General features: G+C 35.4%; 1 protein-coding gene across 7 annotated transcripts in view; it reads left to right on the top strand.

Moving 5' to 3' along the window:
• Window positions 1-4371: 4371 nt before the first annotated feature.
• CNGA1 (cyclic nucleotide gated channel subunit alpha 1) overlaps window positions 4372-6804 on the top strand; it is a 46869-nt gene continuing 44436 nt past the window's right edge. For all 7 annotated transcript variants that reach the window (XM_015450333.3, XM_045392339.2, XM_065544976.1 and 4 more), the window contains exon 1: window positions 4372-4567. The gene's annotated coding sequence lies outside the window, so the exon portion shown is untranslated. The remainder of the gene's footprint in view (window positions 4568-6804) is intronic.

Below are 6804 nucleotides of genomic sequence, written 5' to 3'. Positions count from 1 at the left end.
ATCAGTTATTTGGAATATGGAGAGAGAGAGATTCATTGTGGAAGAGCTGTTTTATAATAACAAGTTCTATAAGTTTCATGATATTGACCGAGATTTAAGTTGGCTGGAGGAAGAAAGGTTCACTAGAATCATTGCCCTGTTTTATTTAATTCATTAAAATCATTTAAGAAAGTTTCAAGTAACAGGAAAACAATGAAGAAAATGAATATTCATGGCTACCTATGGGAGTGAATTCTGGATCTTGTCATTTTGATTTCTTTATAGATATGTTCATTATAATTACATCATCTGTGTATGAGGTAAGTAGGACTGCAAGAAGATTGCTCTAATTAACCCTGGTATATTTTCTAACCAGAAAATATATCTTCCACTTCTAAAAAGAAACCATGTAAATTTATGACAATGCAATTATTGTAAAATGAAGTTTAACTTTGATATTTGTCTTTTTAAAATTATGATAGCCTTTTCTCAAGTATTTACAATGCTTTAGGAACAGTAATAATGCTTCATATTACTCTGTCTCATTTTAATCCTCACAACAAACCTACTAGATATTATTATGCTCATTCCATGAAAACTGCAACTGAGGCCCAGCAGTTCATTATCATGCTCCAAATCGCAGAGCTAGTGAACAGCGGAGCTGAGATTCAAACTCAGTCCTGGGACTACAAAACCCATATATTTAAGGCCAGCGAGATATCGCAGAAAACTCCCCCAAAGTGGATAACAACAGTTGGCATTAGAGAGGCTGAAGTAAAGTGAACACTGAATGTAAGACCAAAAAGGTCTTCCACATTCAACAACAGGCAGTCATTTTCTGAAGACCTTAACTCCCCAAGAAGCAATATCAAGTTGAAAATATGAAGGAGATCCACAGAGGTCTGGTCTGAGTACTTTCATGAATGCTAGATCCAAATTGGGTGATTAAAAAACATTTCTTAGATGTGAGGGACAATTATATATATTTTATATATATATATGTGTGTGTGTGTGTGTATGTATGTATTTTGTTTGTTTGTTTATTTGAGACGGAGTCTCAATGCCTTGCCCAGGCTGGAGTGCGGCAGTAGCACTATCTTGGCTCACTGCAACCTCTGCCTCCTGGGTTCAAGCTATTCTCCTGCCTCAGCCTCCCGAGTAGCTGGGATTACAGGCATGTGCCACCATGCCTGCCTAGTTTTTGTATTTTTAGTAGAGATGGGGTTTCACCATGTTGGCCAGGCTGGTCCCAAACTCCTGACTTTACGTGATCCACCCGCCTCCACCTCCCAAAGTGCTGGGATTACAGGCATGAGTCACCACACTGGGCCTCACGGGACAAGAATATTATAAAAAATAATAGTGGGCATTATAAAATTTCTCATTTGTATGCAGGTAAAGTGCTAAGAGTTTACAGGTGCATTAAATGCAAAGATGAGGAAATTGAATAACAGTTGATGAAAAATGTTTTTCTATACAAGAATTATTTGCTATCGCTGTTAGAGGCAATTTGCTGAAATAGGCGACTTGACTAATTTTCCATGTTTTTACCTTCCAGATGCCAAAAGTACTGTGGTGCTCTGAAGTCAGACAGGCCTAGACATAGAGGTATCAGATAAAAAACAGAATACCCACTTAAATTTGAATTTCAGATTAAAAAAAAAATTTTTTTTAAATGAGTTTGTCTCATGCAATATTTGATATATACTTATACTGTACTTTTAGTTGCCAAATCTAGTAACCCTGTCTGGGTGTGAATCACAGCTAACTCTGATACGGTAGTAGCCGTTGTGACACTGGGTAAATGACCTCATCTCCCAGCCTTCATTTTCTTCTTCAAAAGATGAAGTAGATACCTTTTCTACTTCACAGGATTGTTTTAGGATTTGAAAAAAGTTAAGTTCGTTCTCTTGATAATTTCTTTGTGTGTCTGTTGATTACGTCATGGGTTTCCAAATATTTACCATTAATTTCATAGAGATAGATTTAAGGCACTCCCATGGTATTCAAGGCAAGGGGCTTATTCTTTTTCTTTTTCTTTCTTTTTTTTTTTTTTTTTGTTGTTGTTTTTGAGAAAATGTCTCACTCTGTTGCCCAGGCTGGAATGCAGTGGTGTGATCTAGGCTCACTGCAACCTCCGCCTCCTGGGTTCAAGTGATTCTCCTGCCTCAGTCTCCTGAGTAGCTGGGATTACAGGCACCGCACCACCACACCCGGCTAGTTTTTGTATTTTTAGCAGAGACGGGGTTTCATCATGTTAGTCAGGCTGGTCTCAAACTCCTGACCTTGTGATTTGCCCACCTCAGCCTCCCAAAGTCCTGGGATTACAGGCATGAGCCACCACACCCCGCCAAGGGGCTTATTTTCTTAAGCAGATTATGTAGTTTAGAGAGGAGCATAATATAAAAGGACGGACACAATAAAATTTTAGCATAAAGCTAAATTGTGGCACAAGAGGCCACGTGTGTTAATTTGGGAACTTTTATAACAGAGATGGATTTATCAAAAACATGTATACTAGCTGCCTAAAGGTATGTGTTTAAGTACAAGATTGCAAAAAATTAGATAGAAATGATATATTTGGTAAATTTTGATTTACCAAATTTACAACTAATTTCATAGAGGTAGGTTTAAGATACTGCCATGTGAGTTGAAAGAAAGCAGTAAAATACAAATGCTAGTGATTTATTTAACTTTATAAAGTCAAACAGAGGTAAACATAAATTTTCTGAAAGTTATATTAACAATATGAATTTAGAGTCATAAAAATGTTAATACACTTTAATCCAGTCATCTACGTTCTAAGTAAACACTAATTAGTCACAGAGGTACATAATGAAGAATAAGAATATGCATTTTGAGGCTGGGCTCAGTGGCTCACACCTGTAATCCTAGCACTTTGGGAGGCCCAGGTAGACGGATCACTTGAGGCCAGGAGTTTAAGACCAGTCTGGCCAACCTGGAGAAACCCCATCTCTACTAAAAATACAAAAATTTCTGGGCTTGGTAGCCCACATCTGTAACCGTAGCTACTTGGGAGGCTGAGGCAGGAGAATTGCTTGCACCTGGGAGGTGGAGGCTGCAGAGAGCCGAGATGGCATCACTGTACTCCAGCCTGGGCGAAAGAGTGAGACTCCATCTCAAAAAAAAAAAAAAAAAAAAAAGAATATTCATTTTGAAATGTTTTAGACCAGAGGAAAAAATATCCAATAATAAGAAAATGAATCAATAAATTATGGTATAATGAAATACAACAGAAGATTATGTAATCTTAAAAAGAATGCATTAGATACTTAGCAATATAAAAATTATCATAATATAATATTACATAAAATCAGAATAATTTTAATTTTAAAAATATAATGGTAGGTATAAGAAAAATGTTAATATTGGTTATCCCAAAATAGTAAGACTATGTTTCCATTTTCTTTTCTTTCTTTCTTTCTGTAATATCTTTTTATGAAGCATGTTTTATATTAGAAACAAGAATTTATTTTTACAATTCTGGAACTCAGAAGTCAATTTTCCTAAGGTACACAGTACTCCTCTAATTTTCTCTGCTAGGCATCTTGAGGTGCCTCCTCTTTTGAGAGCCTCTTACCCCCACTGGAGCTGAAACCATTCAACTGAGGCAGTAAGTGTTACTCAGTTGTTCATTGTTCAGCAGGAAAAACATTGCAAATACTGGAGAATGCATGATGTATTTTTGGAGCTAATAGATGGAAATAAAGGCAGTTTTGCTAAATGGAGACAGTATTTATTTCATGTCATTCTGATTTTCAGCCATAAGCAAAAGTTTTGTGAGTATGTAGCCTGTCATATATTGCATAAAACAGTTCTTAGGGAAATTTACTTTTAGGTTATTAGCGTAACATTGAGACACCAACTGAAATATTGTGATGATTTTTGTGCATCAAAAGTATGAATTATACTTTCAGGCAAGCTCAGCTTTATCCTATTTTATTTCTTGACCAGATATGTGTCAAATATGCAATTACTCCATAAAATACACAATTAAAAGATCAATGAATAATGAAGCGCATCCTATTAATATTTTAAATAACTTTTAATATCGTGGCACTATATTTGAAAATGTAATTATACTTTATAGAAAACCTAGACACTATTTTCAAGATTATAACCCTGGGTGAAGTTGGAAGTATAATTTTAATAAAATTCATCAGGCAATATTACCTTTGGTTTACTTCCAAAGTTGTTGAGAGGTATAGACTTGAGAACCCCTCTTTTATTCCTAACTCTCATACATATTAATAGGCTCAGACTCAAGCAAAGGATAATGATGTTGCTGTTATTTTCATCCACGTGTAAATCCGCAAATCCAATGCTGAGTCATGAAAATCCTACTTTGACAATGCGACAGAACTGTTTATTACCCTGGGAATGATTTTGAAAACTAGCCATTTGTGTATCTTTAAGGAAACGGAAAAATCAGCATGTTTATTATTTTTTAAAAATTGGGGCCTGGATTTTGACGATGTCAAGATTTACAGTATATCCCTGTTTGTTTTGGATACACCAGTGACTTCCACTTCTAGAAGGCAAAGTTATATTACTTAAACAACCAAAGGTAAGAACCCAGTGATAATGATAGTTATATTTTTCACAAATGCTTATACTTCTGTTTTGACTCATTGAAGTATCAGCTTTTGCTTTGCTTCTCTTGTTATGTGTTCTCTAGATACAGATGATGGTTGTATTTTTGTTAACTTCTCTGTCTTTTGAACAGGTAAGTGAATACTCCACCTGGCAATATGATTCTGCTAATCTGAATATCACAACATAGTAAACGCTACCTGCTTTTCACAAATTTTAGTTTAATTTTTAGAAGTCAAAAACAATACCTTTGGCAGGTATGTTTTTCCCCAAAGGAAGTGTCATATACTGATTTTTCTTTCTAAAATATTTGGAGATAGGATACTATCAAACTCATGTAAATCTTAAAGAATTCATTCCTTAAAAAGAGCTCCCACTCACTGGGAACTTAAGTATCAGATACTTTATCAACATTATTATAACAACCTGCAAATCCCCTTTCAGAGACGAATAAGTGGTCTAAAGAGATGAATAAGTGGTCTGAAAAGATTAAGTGCCTCATCCAAGGACACAGTACTATTCTATGAAGGAGCTGGAATTTAAATCACCTTGCCTTCTTTTAAATAACTCTCTATGATAAGCATGTATGTTTTAATCAGAAAAAAACATTATTGGCTGGGCCTTGTAGCTCACACCTGTAATGCCAGCACTCTGGGAGGCTGGAGTAGGTGGATCCTTGAGCCCGAGAGTTCGAGACCAGCCTGGGCAACATGGCAAAACCCTGTCTCTACAAAAAGTGCAAAAATTAGCCCAGGTGTGATGGCATGTATCTGTAGTCCCAGCTACTCAGGAGGCTGAGGTGGGAGGATCACTTGAGCCCAGGATGTCAAGTTTGCAGTGAGCCGAGATCACACCACTGCACACCAGTCTGGGTGAAAGAGAGAGACGCTATATTAAAAAAAAAAAAAAAAAAAAAGGAAAAGAAAAAGAAAAAACTGTTATCAATTATCAATTACTGTCATGTTTTTCTTTAATTAAAAATGAGTACTGCATTCATCATGTAATAAGATTACATGTTTTAAAATATCAGTGATTTCATTCTATATTGGAAAGTCGAACACTCTTAAACCAAGATTTTAAAATGTTTCTATCAATAAAGATACATCTTATAATGGGCTTTTTACATTTTGACTTATTGTTTATATATAGTTTAATCAATTTGTTCAATTACACTCATTTTTTCACTTGGCTAACACCCATAAACACCAATCACTCATTTCATGGTCATTTTCCTGCTCAGCAAATAAAAGAGGGTGGAGAGTGAAGTATCAGGGTGTCAATGAAATTAAAAGGCCTATTATTTCCCTGCTGCACCTTATGTCCCGTAGAGAATACACCCTCTTTTCTCCACTCTGGGAATATTTATAAACATTGTTCACAAAAATAATCTCAGTAAAGCAAAAAACTATACAGGCCACAGTCAAAGTTAGAAATTAATGAGAAAAGTATAAATTACAGAACCTAGGCCTTAGATAAATTTTTTTTTTAAAAAAGGAAAAGAAACCTCTTTAACTGAAGATATCAACAAAACAGCCATTGAAGATCGCTCTCTTTTACGTGGAGGTAATTTTTTAAGTTATAAAGTTAATGTGTTGAAAACTAAAAAGTTTGGGTAACATAAATTATTTTCTAGAAAAACAAATGTCAAATTTAAGTTAAGAATCAAGAATTAAGTTGACTAAAAATCATGAGCAAAATTGAAAAAAGTGTCCAAGAACTACCTCCACAAAAGCTACTGCACCCTAAATATTATTTACTTATTAATTTATTGAACAAATATTTATTTAGTTCCTACTCTAATGCTAGGCATTTTCCTAGGCAGAAACTTTCCTTTGTTTTCCACTATATCCCCATCAATAGATCAAAGGAGTAAATCCATAGGATGCTACAGCCGTTTACCTCAGGTGATAGTATGTGACATTTGGGCTGCCATATTTTATAAATTTTGGGTATAGCATTAAGCAGACTTTCCACAGCTGGTCCTTTCTCACATCTCCTTAAAGTAGAAATATAATGTACTTTCCCATGAGCAGACAACCATTGTGCCAAGGTTTTTTTTTGTTTGTTTTTTGTTTTTTGTTTTGAGATGGAGTCTTTCTCTGTTGCCTAGGCTGAAGTGCAGTGGTGAAATCTTGGCTCACTGCAACCCCTGCCTCTTGGGCTCAAGTGATCCTCCTGCCTCAGCTTCCTGAGTATCTGGGATTACAAGCA

The sequence above is a fragment of the Macaca fascicularis genome, chromosome 5 (assembly GCF_037993035.2).
Source record: "Macaca fascicularis isolate 582-1 chromosome 5, T2T-MFA8v1.1".
NCBI lineage: Eukaryota > Metazoa > Chordata > Mammalia > Primates > Cercopithecidae > Macaca > Macaca fascicularis.
The sequence above is the reverse complement of the archived record's forward strand: the minus strand, read 5'-3'. Positions and strand labels throughout refer to the sequence as shown.